At 31.5% G+C, this 18,240-nt stretch overlaps 1 protein-coding gene and 1 long non-coding RNA gene across 3 annotated transcripts in view; one reads left to right on the plus strand and one right to left on the minus strand.

Annotated features, from left to right (window-relative positions):
- Positions 1-18,240, plus strand: part of LOC118746785 — a 253,271-nt gene that overhangs the window by 64,272 nt on the left and 170,759 nt on the right. The window lies entirely within an intron of this gene.
- The window catches only part of LOC118746786, a 76,458-nt gene continuing 73,455 nt past the window's right edge, over positions 15,238-18,240 (minus strand). Inside the window, exon 3 of the long non-coding RNA XR_004993891.1 lies at positions 15,238-15,316. This is a non-coding gene — a long non-coding RNA (uncharacterized LOC118746786). The remainder of the gene's footprint in view (positions 15,317-18,240) is intronic.

The raw sequence follows: 18,240 nt of genomic DNA on the forward strand, positions 1-18,240 counted from the left end.
TTTTATGGGCTTTAATTTACTGACATTAGGGTGGTACATTAGGATGATACAAACTGAGATCTGGTGAGTAAGTACTAGAACGGGGTACTTGAGGTCAATGAACTTTAGAACAAAAAAAAAATCTGTTCGAGGCAAGAACATCGATATATAAAACTTTAAGATCCGACTCTAATGCCGAAGATATGAAGGAAAATGTAACAAGTAATTTTTAAGCAAAAACAAAACCGACTTCAAATGTCATACAAAAATTTAGGACTACCGTTAATTTTTGCATGACCACCAAATGGTTGCCAAGGCGCACACACAGCCAGACAAACAGGTCGGAAGGACAGTAGAAAAAAGTGGTCAAGGCAGTCTACACTGACAGAAAACGCCACGATGTGCTTTAAATGTGTTTGTGTAAACATTTACTTATATCTGCATGTATGTATGCTTTTATGTGCGTGTCTTCTCTTTAGCTGATCAAACAAGCAGTGAGTTGTGCGTCGGTGTAATAGAGGTTTACCTGCTATCGACATTATTTAGCCCATTGGCGTGGCGTTAATGGCCAAGCACGACGTCAGCGTAATGCAAATAAGAAGCGCTGGAACAAAGCCAAGCAAAACAAAAAAAAAACATGTAATTACAATGATGTAATTCCTTTTGGGTTTCTTTTGGAAAGTCTTTTTGCGCATTCACTGTACCCTAGCTGTTAAAATATTTTTTTGGGTTTCATTTTGCTTCAAGCAAAAATGGTCGGTTTTTCACTGAATATGCGCGCGTTTGGGAAATTAAAAGAAACGGTATGCTAATGTGTTTATTTGCAAATTAACAAAGTTTGAAAGCAATGTTGTTAACTCGGAATTAAAATTAAATGTTGTGCCTAGAGGTGGGGAGAAATGAAATTGTTAGTAAAATTTAATATTTGTGCTTAATTTGGTGCGCGGACTCATCCATTACCTATATACCCTTGTGGTCAGCTGATTAAGTTAAGTTACATTTTGAACAGTTTTTGTTTTTTATTTTGTTAATCTAATGTTTATAGTTTTTTTTTTTTATAAAAGTCTAGCACATTACCTAACCAGGACCACATAAATCCACATTTCAAACTTCCTACAAAAATTATAAAAATTCAACAAACTTTAACAGCTACACCAAAAACTTTCAAACGTTTTGTTCAGACTGTTGGGTATGCATTTTGTAGTCCATTAATTTAAGTAGGTAAAAGTGAACATTTCAAGACGCTAGGAAATCGCGTTCATTATTAATAATTTTTTTGGCTGACGGTGCTAAGCATATTCTGCTATATAAAAGGCACCATCCTAAGATAAAACGTAAAACGATAATAAATGGTAAGTCTCTTATAGTTTTGATAAAAAATCATATATTTTTCTTAAACTATTTGTATCCTGAAGCTCGTGAAATTTTTTTCCAAAAACCAATAAAAAAAATTGTGGGAATATTATTTACCAAATTTTCGGTATTTTCGTTTTAAATATTTTTGTTAAAATTGTAAAATAAAATTAGAAAAACGCCAAAAGGCATACAATATTGTTATTAGCGCAGAACTTTTTTGAGAAATTTGCTTAATTTGACTCCGAAGGGGTTAAAATGTCAGTTAGATGGTTAAAATATTTAACAAGAGTATTAAGCAATTTTTTTTTTATTTTCTTAACTGGTCTGAATCCTTTACTTTTCACTGATTCCTTTCCTTTGAAGAATTTTATTTATATTTGCACTTTTCAAATGGGCCGTGCATCCATACAAATTCCTCCGTACAGTTTTCCATAAATTCGATTTCCAATCAAAGCGATTCACTTAAATCAATCGCTTTTGTGTATTTTTCTACAAACGTGCAGCTTTTTTTTCTTTTCATTTCTTTTCGCTCAAATCGACCTCAATGCACAACTTGACTTTGTCAGCACTGTCAATTGAGTCGCCACTTCAAATGCTTAAGAGCAGCTCAACTCAGCAACTATGCCATTAGCCCCTCCCGCCCCCTCCCAGCTAACCACACACACGCAGTCAGTAGTTGACGCTAGAGCGCAGCAGCTAAAAACGCTTATTGCATGCATTCAACTTTTCATATCTACGCACATAAGAGTACATATATATGTACGCAACTAGTGACGTTTGTATATTAGCTTTGAGTGGCACTTTCTTCCGCATTCCGATCAAAGTGAAGCAATAAAACTGCTGTTTTGCGACTGCCTGCCACTACATTTTCCTTCTAATGAAAGGCCATTGCGTTGGCATATATTCGCGCGTGTGTGTTTGTTTGTATGTGTGTGCTTGTTTTTTGTGTTCAAAGCATTTGAATGCCCTACGTGCGCCAACGATGTAACGCTTACCAAATTCTCTGCGAACTACGAATGTACATTAGACTGCATCACCAAAAAATGCTGCGGTTTTTCTGCCGGGATTATAAAATTTATTCTACTCTAAGACGTCCACCAAAATATTTCGGAAAAATATTAAGATTTAAGCGAGCTGGACCGATTTGAAAATACCTCCAAAAATGGAGTTTTTTATGAATAAAAATAGCTTCTTAAAGAACTTTTTGAAAAAAGTACCCTTAGATCACAAAACAAGTTAGGCTTAAAAAAATTACGTAAAAATATTTAAAAAAAATTAAAATTAATTTTTGACGGAATCTTAATTTTCCCGAAATATTTTAGTGGACGTCTTAAAGTATTATAGATTTTATAATTCCAACGGAAAAACAGTACCGATTTTTTTTTGTATGGGAAGTGATGCAGTCTAATGTATGTACATACTTGAAAGTCCACGTTCAATTTGACTTCGAGTGCATTTTGTAACAGCAGCAAAGACATATTTTTATGAATTTTAGTGTATGTGTGTATGTATTTGCGAATCCTGCGTGTGTGTTTGAAGTGGCGTACTCTCTTGGTTTGATCATTTGTAAGCTTTTAATTTACTCAGATTTTCACCTTTACAGTTAATAATGTCAACAAACAAAAAAAATTCTCGATTTTTCCCGGTCGTTAGGTAGAAATACATTTTTTTCTCTTCAATTTTGCAATTTCTTGCATATTCATGTAAGTGTGTAAGTAGGTTCTATGTACGTTGAAAAGAGTTAAGTAAGTGTTGACGTTGGGGGCGAATGAATAACCTCATTACAAAGTTGTGAAATGTGGAAAATAAATGTGAGTTGCGGAAGTTGAAGTGCTTTTGGCTGTGCGACGTCGTGTGCTTTGTGTTATAATGTCGGAAGGAGGAAGTATCTAATGCGATTGTTGTTAGAAGCATACGTTGGTGTATGAAAACCGAGCCACTCAATCACCATTTGTCATTCGAATGTCTGTTGTTGGCATCAATTCGTTGACAAAAGTTTCGTAAGGTATTCTAGGTTGTGCAAACCCTTACTAAAATATGAATACGTGAATGTATACATTTTGCATATGCCTTTACATGTACTATGCTTTTCCTGCCTTTCGTTACAATTTCCTCAACTTTTAGAATGACTGCAGTTGCAAACGCAAAAGTCGTTAACTTTCCGGGGCAATCAGTTATTTTGTCAGCGTGTATGTGCGAAAAGAGCAGATATTTTTATACCCGAGCGCACTTGTGCACAAGGGTATTATAACTTTGTTCACATAACGGTTGTTTGTAACAGGCAAAACGAATCGACATAGATATAGACAAATGTATACATAAATGATCAGAATGAAAAGAGAAATCGATTAAGCGGTGACTGTCTGTCCGTCCGTCTGTGCACACGATAACTCGAGTAAACATTAAGATATCTTAACGAAACTTGGTACGTATACTTATTTCGGCCGTAGGACGGATGGTATTGAAAATGGGCAAAATCGGACAATAACCACGCCTACCTCCCATATAACGGTAATTTTAAGAAATACGAAAACTGCGATATTTTAGTAACTACTGAAGATTATTCACTCAAAATTGGTATTTACAATAACTTTTAGACGAAAAATAAGAATATTATAAATTTTTGGAAAATGGGCGTAGCCAGGCCCACTTATGGATACATGTGTATATCGTGGTAACCGCTTCACCAATTTCTTCCAAACTTGGCCGAGTTGTTAGTCTTGCTACAGCATACCAAACGGCCGAAAATTTTTAAAATCGGACAATAACCACGCTTACCACCCATATAACGGTAATTTGGAGAAATACGAAATCTTCGATAGATCAATAAATATTAAAGCTTATTTATTCAAAATTAATGCTTGCAACAATTCTCTACCAAGAAATACGTTTATGATAAAATTTTGGAAAATGGGCGTGACACCGCCCACTTATGATCACATATATGTATATCGGTAACCGTTCTACCAATTTGTACCAAACTCGGTATGATTATTGTGCTTGCCGCATAGAAGCAAACCGTTGAAAATTATTGGAATCAGATTAAAATTACGACCACTTATCATATAACGGCAAATTTCAGAAATGCTTGAAACTTCAATATTTCGAAATTTAAGGACGCTAATTTACTAAGAATTGATACACACCGGCTTACCATGTAGCGGTAGCTTTCGGAAAGGTGAAAATCATATATTTAATACTTGCGCCGGGTATTTAATGTTCGGCTCCGCCCGAACTTAGACTTTCTTACTTGTTTAGAGTAATTTTTAATAAATGGCAAAGCTCAAAGTCAACTTTTTTATTTGAGTTTTTAACCAGGGACCGTAATCGTTATAAGTTTTATAAAAAAAAAAATATTTATTATGATTTTAAAATTTGCGATCAATAATAATAAAAATAATAGTAACGGTATCGAATTATATTTGTATAATCAGAAACCAAGCTAATTTTTTGAGTGTTAATTTTTCGCTCTGAGATAATGATTGTTTTGTGAATCATTATTTATTGTTAAATAATAATAATTAGTTAATGAGATTTTTTTATCCAAAAAAATATTAATTTTTGAGCTTTGTTTTTCACAATAAAATCTTTTTTTTTTGTTGAAAATGAATTTTATTTTATCTCTCAGGAATAAAAATTAATTTTAGAGTCCTATTTTTTCACAGACAAAAAAACTCTAAATGTCACACCGTTTTTCTAACAAGTGTTTAGAGAAAATTTTGTTTGCTTTACGATCGTCAGCATATCAACGGCTGAGGGGAAGATCGACCAATCTCGGCAGCCAGTTCGAAATCGCCCTATCTCAGAATTTGATTGAAGAACGCCCGGCTTCAGAATTTAGTTCAAAAACTTCCTTTCGATATGCACTCAAAAATTATAACAAATTTATCAGCCCTATATTTTATTAATGTATACATAGTATGAACTATGGTGTTGTATTATTCGCCTTTTTTCTAAAACTGTTCTTTGAATTATTCAAAAAATTTAAATTTAAAAAAAATTAATTTTTCGAAAAATCAAGATTTCAAAAAAAAATCACCGGAAAAAAAGCCTTTAAAACTTAGACTTTTTTTTATGAACTATAAAATGAAACTCCGAAATTTATATAATACGTTTTTTCTAACAGCGGTCGCACCACAAATTGGAGGAGAAGCTTAGCCAAATACTTACCAAAAGTGTACGCGCCAAAAAATTATTATTATTATGTATTATTATTCTCATGATTGCGGTCCTTTTTCTTGACCAAGAATTCAACAACATTTTTTTAACCTTATAATCCTTAACTGCTCTTGTAAGAGATATAAATTAAGTATATTACACCATCAACCAGCCACCTTAAAAATATTTTCTTTGAATAAACTTTTTGTCTAGCTATCTTGCCCAGCGAATAAATCAGTCAATCATATCTATGTTTGTTTGTAAGTATTCACTGGAATCCTGTGCGTTGCGCCGCCTTCGTTATTGTGAATGAATAATTGATTGATTGTCATTTTATTTGCCATTGTATGTGTGAGTGCACATATCAATATATACATATGTATATGGTAGGCATCAGTCAAAATTTAACGTGCGTATATTCCACTTTATATATTGCATGTGAATTATTCACTGCCATATTAAGTACTTGAGGCAAACGAATTTACTTGAAGTTTACGCCCTTGCACGGCAGGCGGATACAGGCGGACGTACACACATCTATACTATGTACATAGCATACATAAATACATGCGTATGTGCGAAGTGTTCCCTGCTACGCAAACGTTTCCATTAAAATATATGAATATATAACCGTAAAATATTTTTAGCCTTACAGGTTCCTATACATTAGTGTGGGCCGAAAATCCGCTTTTTTTTAGAAATTTGTTTGGTAATAGCAAAAATATGGTTCATTATGCTCTGAAAAGAATTGTTGTGAAAGATGACAATTTTTGGTCAATATCTTAGGCTCGCGCAAGTCCATCAAAGTTCAAGTGTTGAAAAAAATTTTCTTAGCTTACTTCGAATATCTACAAAAAAGGTCCATATACTAAACTATGTAGGACTAACAGCCGGTTTCACCAGCAATTTAAATGGAAAATAATTTTTTATTTTCTGTCAATTTCCATCTAAAATTCAAAAAATCAAAATCGTGGCTATAATACTTTCGAAGATAATTGCAATTTTGGAAAAAAATTAACTAATTTATTTCTTAATTTTTATATTTTGAACACACTGAATTTTCAAAGACTTGGGCGAGCCTAAGATATTACCCAAAAATTTTCATCTTTCACACAGATTGTTTTCAGGGCATAATGAACTATATTTTTGCTATTACCAAACGAAATTCTAAAAAAGCGGATTTTCGGCCCACGCTAGTATACATGTATGTATGTTTATACATATGTATTTCTACATATCTACAGGGGCGGACCCAGCAACAATTATTTTTTTTTTTTGGGGGGGGGGATAAATTTTTCAACATATATCGTGTATATAGATTTTAAAATCACCGCAATTTAAAATTTTTAGAGTTTTGATAGTTTTTAATTTCTTGAAGTTTTCCCTTTTTAAGAACATGATTGGAATTTCAAAATTTTCTAAACTTTCAAAACTTTGTGAATTTGAGAAATTTTAGTAAATCCCAATAATTCAATATAGTGATGAATACAAGATTTCTAGAAATTTTTTATTTTTCAAAAATTTTGAGAATTGGAGGAATTCTAACAAATTTTTTCTAAGTAAAAGTGTCGAATATACATGATTGATCAAACGAAAATAAAAGATTTCGAATGTTGAAAACATTTTCATGTTTCGTCGTTTTTGAAAATTTAAAAATTTTTCGTAATTCTTGAAGATTCAAAAAGTTTTTGGACGTTGATGTTTTCAAAATTTTCAAAAAATTTAAAATTCTCAAACTTTGTAATATCAATACAAAATTTAGGAAAAGTTCAGAAAAGTGGAACAATTTTGGAACTCTTCAAAAATGTTAATATCGTTTAGAATTCTAAGAATTTTCTATTTTTTACACACAAGTACCATTAACATAAGAGTTTTTCGACAATTTGTGATGTTTCACATTTTTTACATTTATGATGGATTTCTAAAATCTCAATAATTTTGAACATTTCAAAATATTCTCATATTACCAAAGTTCCTAGAATCTCCCGGATTTCGATAGTTTTTGAAATTTTGGAAATTATCCTAAGAATAATAAATCTCAAGAAATTTAATAATATTATAAAATTCAAAATTTTGGAATTTTCGTTGTTTTCTGAACCTGTGAATTCCCACTTTCCCCTACCTGGGTCCGCCACTGATATCTACGTATATATTCTTACAAATTTGTATATGAAAACCTCCGGTATGTGTGCATTCCTGTGTATAGGAAAATGTATATGCATATATTTTCGCAACCATGGACCTTTATCGCGTCAATCAAAATGATTTGTGAATGATGTATGGAATTCGATTACCCCATTACTTGGTTATTGGTTTGCCATCAGTGAAACATTTTTCTTGGATCAACGTATTTGCGTACTTTCTATATATATGTATATGCAGATATGAGTCTGCGTGCGTTGGAAATTATTGGCATTTTCGCCTACATAAATAAAATATTTATATAGATTTCATTACATTGAATTTTCCTGCTCGTATGAAAGGTTTTTGATTAATATCCAAAAATCTCAGCTTAAATTTATTTACTCAGAATATTCCTTGTTTAACGATTGCTACACAAACAAGCATTATTTAATTTAATGGAAAGTCCGGTAACATCAGGGGGCACGCCACAAATCGGAGGAGTAGTTTGGCCAAACCCTAATATGAATGTAAGCGCCAATCTATTATTATTATTATTATTATTATTAATGGAAAGCTCGTAGTTTTTTTTCTTTTATCATTTTTTCGAAATTAATATTCATAGAGCTGTTTTCGTAATAAAGAGTTTTAATTAAAATTTGGCTGTTAACATTAATTTTTTTTTGTATCGAAAATCAAGAGTTAACAGCCGCGGTCGATTGTGAGTTAACTCGTCACTGTGAAAAACAAACCATAGTTGCTATGTAATTGGTATGGAGGCATTTTTATTAGATAATAACTTTCTAAATACAAAATATTTGTTTTTGCAAAAAATTTATTTTAATTACAGTTTCCCTTTAGGTTAATATAATTTACCAAGTTTTTTTCAAAAATATAGACGTTTGTCTCAGTGCAGGCTTTTTAATTAATTTCAAACCCCTTCAGGACCAAGACAAACATGTTTCCCAAAAGGTTCTGCAATCATAAGAATATTGTAAGCATTCCGGTGGTTTTTGTGTTTATGACTTTTTAATTTAATCTTAAATTTTTAAGAAAAATATTTAAAAACAAAAATACCAAAAATTTAGAAAACAATCAGGGATTTTCAGAAAAAATAATAGCTTATATCAAAGCTATAACAAGCTTACCATTTATTACAAAAAAAACAATTTTCTTAAGAAAAATATTTCACGGAAATTGGAAAATATTACCAGATATTAAAAAATTTATATTTTTTTCGAAAACATTAAATTGGAATTTTTTCGGAAACAATTATAAATTTTGGAAAGGAAAAATTTGTTTAGAGAAAAAAAATTCATTTTAATTACTTCGGTTTAATATGCCTATATTAATATTAATAATTTTTTTTTAGCAAAAATAGAAATTTTAAGGATTCGAGGTAAAATTTAATTTAATTTTTTAAGAAAAAATATGTTATAGAAAAAATAAGTATTTACACAACTGTTAAATAAAACAATATTTATCGGCAGATAACAAATATTTTTTGGTCGGAACAATTTTTGGGGGAAAATAATTTTTTTTTCTAAAAAAAAGAAAAATTTTAATTTAGTTATATTTTAATAGTAATATTTGTTTCTGATAAACATTGTAAAAATATATATCTTTTTCGAGAAAAAATTTCATTTTTGACAAACAAAAGTTTTTAGGGAATTTGGAAGAAATAATTAAATTATATTCAACAATTTTATTGAGCTTGATGCCATTTTTCATGAAAAATGGTGTGGAAAAGCAGCAATAATTTACATATACATAGGTATAAGATATAGCTACTATTTCGGAGACCACTACATCTCCTCATCAGACTTCTTCACTGGGATTCGACACAGTGACCCAGCTTACCAAGCCATTAGTCTACCCACTGAGCTGAGTTCGCCACGTAATCTGTTGCTTGCTTTTTCCACTTTTTCATATACCAAGCGCACCTAAAAAAATGCATCATCTAGTTGCAGGGCTCTCATTCTGCGAGAATTAGTGGTTTATACATTGCATCTGTTATTTGCGGCGTGTATTAGATACATAGTAGGAATTAAATTTACAAAAAATAGCTCCGCTAGATGGTGCTTTAGTCGAAATATTGACTGATATAATTTGATTTCTAATATCTTCGCGCATTTTTTCCATTTATGGAAGTCACGAAGGTTGTGGCATTTAGATCGAACAGGATTAAAATTCGGCATCTTTTGAAAACTTCATGGGTCCTGTCGGGTATCCGAGGGTTTACAGTGTTTCTTCGAATCGCACCACTTCTTTAATAGTAAGAATACAAAATATATGAAAAATAGTTGTTAAACTATATATATGGCAAGTATGCGATATCTGGTATTTTATATCGTATATCTTCTGCGATAAACGGTCTACGCAAGCGATAGCAGGTATAGACGTGCACCTTTCTTTAAGCCAATTGTAGAAAGTTTGGCATCGTTGATTTACTCGCATAATAACGGCATCAGTAATCTGCGATTTTTGATCCTCACATTAAGCCTGCACGTATTTGATGGCACCTGCATCCTTCGCTCCCACTACGAACCCAACATGAGAAAAATCCCAATGACTAAATTTTTGTCACCAAAAATACACAAAAAACCGATTTTTTTAACCTCAGGTTGACTTTAAATCGACTTTTTTTTCTAAATTGGGCAATTTTGCGCAAATACTTAATATTGGCACTTGATATATAGATGGTCGATTAAAAGTTCCTGAAGACATCCAATTGTTAAACGCTGACACAAAATTTTTATGCTTATATGAAAAAAGTGAAATCGCATTTTATTTGAAAATCGAAAGGATACGACCACTGATTGATAAAGGCCGGTACAAGCTCAGCATTCTTCCAGGTAATCTTGTAACAATTGGGGACTTCGCTTTTTTATTTGGTAAAACAATTTCGCAATTTTATTTGGTAAAACAAAATAAGAAGTTAATCCTGATTCCGCATAGAAAATGTGGCATAATAAGGCGCACACCCATGCGGTACACCCATGCGTATGAGTAATGTGAAAATGCCGCCCCATACGCAGTAGCAGGTGGTAACATGGAGTGTTAAATAAAAATGCCGACGCAACGAAATGGAAGTGCAAAGCAAAAGCAAATGTTTACTTTTTATTTCAAATATTCGAGCAATGCTACCGGTTGCGAAAAGGCCAAAGTTAACTATAAGGCGCATAAAAAATATGTCTAAATCGCAAACGGAATCCAACGTCAACAGCAAACGAATAATGCCGCGTTAAATGCTTTGACCAAAGGACGAAAGGCTAACCCAAACTCAATTACAAAATATCACAGCATCGCAAATAAATAAATTAGTCAGATACAAATCTGTAGAAATATTGTGGGAATTACAAGCCACGCCGGTTGGGCCGGGCGATACCGCTAAAAGGAAAAATTTAATATATTTTTGCTTTTATTTCCATTTTTTGCGCTCTTTGCATTCAACTGCCATGTTTTTTTTTTGTTTTTTTTTTTGCAGAAGGACTGCACTGCGCTCAACTCAAGCAAAACAAATAGAAATGCCGTAACGAAAATGTTTACCAACAGATGTTACAAAACTGATAGGGGAAAACGGAAAAAGATAGAGCTTCACATTCACACACACACACACATATATATACAGCCGCATATGCAGAGATAAAACCAAGGGTACATTGTGGCTGGCTATTTAAAAATAGAAACGAATGACTGAATTGAAATGATGCAAGTAAACAAGCAAACAAGCGCGACCATAAAAATAAACAAACAAACAAACCCAAAATAAAAAGAAAGGGAGACCCAGCAAATATACAAACAAATGAACAGACGAAAGAGCAAACAAAATGCAAAAGCATACATACTTACAACTGCAATCATATAGAGAGGAAAAATTTTAAAGCCAGAAAGAAAAAAAATATAGTAAAATAGAGCTGGCTGTAAGCCCCTGCACTGTAAAACGTGCAGAAAAGCCCCAGGCCAGCTTGAGTCACGCAAGCGTGAGCTGTAATTTTTTCTGGGTACCAGCAATCTAATGGCCCGCAGCTAGCAAATAGAAGCCGAATGCATTGGCTGGTGCATGAAAGCGTGAAAAAACTACGGGAAGCAAACGAAAAATGGATGCGACATCATTTTTAGCGCGCAGGGGGGAGGGGGCGCGCATACAATTTTGGTTGGCTAACTGCAACTATACATTTGCAATCTACCTACATATGTATAGATACATATTTATGCAGCCGTTTTGTTTCGAGCCAAAGGCAACATTTGCTTGCAGTGTTTAAGCGAGGTTGTGCGTGTATACGAATGTGCCGTATTGTGTGTAGACAGCGAGTTTAAAAGTTATGAAATACGATGCGGTCAAGGTGGCACAATATCGCTAGGAATAATATTTATGGTCGATGTTAGTTTTGGTACATGGTTTTCGGAGAAATTCAAGGCAATCAAGTGCGAGATGAAATTTTTAAAGCAAAGAATTGTATAAATTTGTTAAGCTTTGTTTGTTAAGGGATCACAAATTTTGAAAGGGCGAAATGCTGTTTACGCAAATAGGAGCAAGGTGCTTTTTGAATATTTTTAATTATTTTCATCTGCTTCGGAGCAATGACTGGACAATCTTATTACTTTAAAATTGCAAGTTTTACTCTCTACTTTAAAATTTTGGCAACCTCACATAAGCGGTTTGGCATTATCTTGATACGTGGTTTTGTATATGTACATATATATATGGGAAATATTTTTGAAATTTTTTTTCTTGAAAAATTTTTCACATACAAATTTTTTGATAAAAAAAATAGTTATTGAAAATATGCCATCTCAAAAAAACGGGAAAAAATCTCCATGGTATATCTGAGTATTGCGCAATAATTAAGTATAGTATTACAGGGTGCACTCTGCAATAATTTGAGTTATGAACTTTTTTACACCGAAGTTGAATAAAATGAGTACATTACAAATTTACAAACTTCTTTGAGTATGCAGTTTTGTAGCCCATTAAATTTTAGTGTAACAAAGTGAAAGTTTTAAGAGATTGCAAAACTGGCGTTTATTTTATTTATTTTTTTTTAATTTTCTTTGAAAACGGTATTGCGCAGTTTCTTCCATAAGAAAAAAGTGCAAAAAACCCAAAAAAACAGTAACACCTACATACTTAATTATTGCGCAATACTCAGAGCTACCATTGTGATTTTTGTTTTTAATTTTTTTGAGATGGCATATTTTCAATAAATAATTCTTTTTATAAAAAATTTGTATGTGAAAAACTTTTCAAGAAAAAAAAATTAGAAAATATTTTCTGTTTATAATTTAATTAAAAATTATATAAAATTTAGAAATTTTTATTGTATAGTTATTTCACTTTTCTGTTAAGAAAACCCAAGACTCATTATTACTCTTTGTGGGCTCTAAAAAACTTTTAAACCATGCCTTGCTCACATATAAATATTTTGCCTTGAGACTTTATTCGATTTTATAAAATTTAACTAAAACCACTTTATATATATATATATATATATAAATCGCGGCATTTTTGAAAACATTAATCCATGGTGAGGGCTGCCATGTTTTTTTTAACCCAAGTTTATATCCTATTAAATTCATCGAGTGACTTTCAGTAGGTGTGTAGTAGGTATAACAGTGCATATACACCTAAAATATGTATGTACTTTTCATCCTGAAGTGTTTCTAAATAATTTTTAATGTAAGATATCTACATACTTGAGTTTCAAGCTTTGTGAAACATAAAAAAACACACACTTTCCTAAACGTTTCGAGATTTTTAATTCGAATTTTTAGAAATATTTTGAATATGAAGTTTTGTAGCCTACTTAATTTTAGTATAAGAAATTGCAAGCTTAAAGTAGCTGGGTATCGTTGAATTCTAGATTTTTTTTTTTGTTGACGGTGTCAGTTAGTTTCTTCTTCAACAAAAAAAATGGACTTTAGCCAAAAAAATTCAATTTCTACACCTTTTTCAGTTTTAGTTTAGAAAGTTGCAATTTAAATTCAGAAAGTTACAATTCAAGTTCAGAATTTCCATTTCAAATTCAGAATTTCCATTTCAAATTCAGAAAATTACAATTCAAATTCAAAATTTCCAGTTCAAATTCAGAAAGTTACAATTCATATTCAGAATCTAAATATTAAATTCAGAAAGTTGCAATTTAAATTCAGAAAGTTAGAATTCATATTCAGAATATCCATTTCAAATTCAGAAACTTTCATTTCAAATTCAGAAAGTTACAATTGAAGTTCAGAAATTTCCAATTCAAATTTAGAAATTTAAAATTTAAGTTCAGAAAATATCAAATTAAATTCAGAAATTATTTTATTTTCAATTTGCATTGGAAGAAAAAGTCTTCCCAAACGACGAGAGTCAGTTTAACCAAGGACTGTAACGGCTATGATCTTTGTGATAAAAATCATAATTAAATTTTCATAATTGGACTTATATTTTTACAAGTTTTAATTTAACTTGCTCTGTATGTATGTATGATTGCTAGGGGCAAATTTTGCAAACAATTTTTTACCGACTTCGAAACTTGAAACTTCACGGTTGGGTCAGAACCCGATGACAATGCAATACAAAATATGAGTTAATCCGATAGGTGGCGCAGGAGTCGAGGTATTTGAAAAATCCGTATTTATAGACCGATTTTTTCATATTTAGAACGCATACTTCTTTGAAAAGAAAAAACTCCACGAAAAATTTTGCCGATACGTTTGGTAGACGAGTATATATGGTCCGACCACCGTGGTTTTATTGTGTTAAATTGTAAGATATATGATTTATAAAAAGAATTAATAGCGAAAATGTTAAAAAACGGCGATTTTTGTGATAGTATTAGCAAAATTCAGTGCATCTAAAGTTTCTAAGGCGTTGTTTACTTTTACTTGAGAATTTTCAAATTCGGCAAATCTCAGGTAGCGGCTGAAACGTGCTACATAGTATACCAAATAAAATTGAATTGAAAACTTTGTGACACAGTCGCTTCTAAAAATTCTTTACTTCGCACAGTGAATATACATTTTCTTAACTTAAATTAGAAATTTCTGAACTTCAATTATAACTTTCTGAATTTGAAATGAAAGTTTCTGAATTCGAAATGGCATTTCTGAATATGAATTGCAACTTTCTCAACTAAAACTGAAAATGGTGTAGCCCACAGCGCGCTTAAATAATTTAATTTTTGGTAAAAAGCTATATGTGTAAAACTACCACTTGATAGCTATTTAAAAAGTGCTTCGGCTACGTGGTCAATTAGCTATTTATTTCATTTGAAATTTGCAAGATAACGCAAAAAATTAAAATTTTTAAAATAAAAATAAAAATTATACTATTAAGAGAGAAATTTCAGTTGAAATTTTCATAAAGGCGATAAGATAATACAGTGGCACATTTGCGAGTAAGTTTTTTCTTAAACAAATTGTGTTTCATTAGCACGCACTGTGCTTCTTTCCACTTATGTAGGTATGTATGTACATTATTTATTTTATTATACTATTTTATGCAGATAAATTTGTATGCAACTATGTATTTCTTCTTGTTCATGTGCAACCAACCATTAAGTTTCTACATACATATGTACATACATATAAGGAAAGGAATATAAACATTAAAATCTGTATGTAGTTCTTTTGTGTCACTTACGTTGTAGTATTTCCGTTAGCCGGTGTCCTCGTGATGAAGTTTGCATGGGTATAATCAACTGAACACTCAGCGCTGTAAACCAGAAATAGAAAGAGGATTATAATTAAAGTGAAATAGCTCGTATTTAGGGTGCAACCGAGATAATACAAGTATTTATGTGCATGTGCATATAATAAATGAATTCAAATGCACGCAAACACACACTTGCACATAAATATCAGTACATACATATGTATGTACATGCTTGTCCCACAATACTCTTCGTTGTTCGCTTGTGCACAAATTCTAAGCACACTAATGAGTTTTTATGCTTTTAATAACACAACAGGTAGATATAATAAAATTTCAAAAAGTTGTAATCTCATTCATTACCGTTACATTGTGACATTGTTAAAGGAAGCGTAGCATACAGACATACGCACATATATATATATATATACGTACATAAATACATATACGCATAATGATATATGAGTTTTTGTTTTCTGTCTGAATGTGGAAGATTGTCTTTATTGGGGAAAGGAGAAAGGGTAGAACATTTGCATAAATTTATATTCTTTGCACTGGGAAAAAATACGTACGTACCTATGCATGGCTACAAATGTATTCATAGGAGTATTTAATGTTTAGTTGTAGTTAAAAGATTTTCATTCCATACATAGGTTGCTGTGGGAAAACACCTGGTAATCTGTTGTAATACAGTTGTGAAATAAAAATTTAAGTATTGAAAGAAAAAGTGAATGAGTAAGGACTCGTTAGATTAAATTAAAATTTATTCATAATTTTTACACTTCGAGGCGAATTTAGAAGCTGGTGGCCAATGATCACATCTGCTTATTACTAATGACAAATAAGACAAAAATATGCACACAAAAAATAATTATATGATCATTAAAATGACTCCGAAATATTAAAAACATGCTTGATATATAATTTTTTTTTTTTAAGATAAGTTAGGCTACTCTGGGTCTCAAGCCTAGATGTATAAAATTCAAATTATGTATATATGTATGTGGGAAGTTTTCAAACCGAATTTTCATATCAGAAGCAGTGGACGATGATATCAAATACAACATATCTGTGAAGTTTCAAGAGTGTGCCATCAAATTAAAGAAATGGCAGCATGCACGTTTACGTTTTTTTTTTATTCTAATAATTTTAGACACTTCAAATGTTAAAATAAAACCTTGAAAATATGAGTGAATCTAGTGTAATAAAACTATTGCGTCATTAAATGAAAAATAAATAAATAATAAAAAATAATAATAATTGCATTGAGTAAAAGATGGCTAATGAGAAACAAAGAGCATATTTTTATAATTTTTATTGGCATACTCGAAACTAATTTTAAAATTATTATATGCATGAAGAAAGTAATATATATGTGCATAAAGAATACTGTGTAAAAATCGTCCACGCCAATAATAAATTACTTTTAAATAATATAACTTTTAAGTGAAGGCGCACGAATAAACGTAGCAGCTGACTGTTTATGATGCAACGGTGCGAATACGTTACATACAAAACTACGGATATATGAGCACGAGTTGTTACTTTTACTTTTTTTTTTTTAATATAATTTTAAAGTTTTTATTTAAATAAAATTTCAAAATGGAAACTTGTTCTTTACTCAAATCGGAAGATAATGCATTGTCTAAGATAGATGTGCCATCATTTTCTAAATTTATCGTAATAATTTTTTTCTATACTAAAACAAAACAAAACATTATATTTAACAATTTCCCTAATGCACATGCATGTTTAATGCTAACTGCTAACAACTGCAATTGTTTTTTTTTCAACGTTGAAATAAATTTTTATCTTAAAATATGGTTACCAGGAAACTGAGTACGGAATGTCAACAAAATATTCTAGTAAAGTACAAAGTTGAAGAAAGTTATGAATCAGTAATGGCTGTTTAAAAATAAAAAGGAAAACCAATCAGCATTCTTGCTCACTTGAAGAAGTAATCGAATGCTCTGCGCCAACAGAATGATCTTAATATATTCTACAAACAACGGAATGGCTGTGGCAGCAAAATTGCAAAAATGCAGCAACAACTTTATGCATTCGATTTAAGAATCTTTGAAAATACATTTTTTTTTTATCCAGCAAAGCGGAAAACAACCATTGTCAGATAAGTCAGTACAAGCTGCAGTAGAAAATTGAAAAATGAACAAAATATGCAAACAAATCGAAAAAAGCATTTGAACTTTATCTGCAACTTCAACCTGCAGTAGATTTATGTTTCAACACACACTTAGTAAGCAATGTTGGAAAAATGGAAACAAGCGATTGTGGCTGTTATTGAATGCATAATCGCACACGTTTTAAGTTGTTGCTTACAAACAGGCGCATGCACTTCAATGCTGTGGAAAACAAAAACCAATACGCGAACAATTTGGATTACCTAAGTTCGTACATACTTATGTGTGTGTTTATTGTGTATTTGTTGTATATTGTGCAAGCGTGCACAATGCGTGCAGATTTAATACGAGTTCGTTGCATGCTAACAACTACCGTTAGCAATCGACTTAGTAGCAACGAGATAACGAGTTCTCAGTGTAGTCGAGCGTAGCACACTTTCAATTGAGCGAACGCACCTCTGTTCTTTCGATATATTTATTTTTTTTTTGTTTCTAGTTGTGAGTATTGCATTGTACTCGGCATCTAGAATGTATAAAGCAGCAAATATTTGCTTGCAGCAGATTAGGTGGCGTATACAGAAATGAATACTACCGCTTTTCCTTACTCGAACAAATAATGTTGATATGCAGTAATGGTAACTGTACTAGTATGTTTATGGTAATAATATTGTTAACGGTAATGCCAATAGTAATGGTTGTGGTAATGGTAATAGTAATGGCTATGGTATTGGGTATCGTTATATAATGAGAAGGGTAATAGTAATGTTAATGTTAATGTTAATGTTAATGTTAATGTTAATGCTAATGTTAATGTTAATGTTAATGTTAATGTTAATGTTAATGTTAATG

This window comes from Rhagoletis pomonella, unplaced genomic scaffold (genome assembly GCF_013731165.1).
Source record: "Rhagoletis pomonella isolate Grant_MI unplaced genomic scaffold, Rhpom_1.0 Rhpom_scaffold_00011, whole genome shotgun sequence".
In the NCBI taxonomy this organism is placed as follows: Eukaryota; Metazoa; Arthropoda; class Insecta; order Diptera; family Tephritidae; genus Rhagoletis; species Rhagoletis pomonella.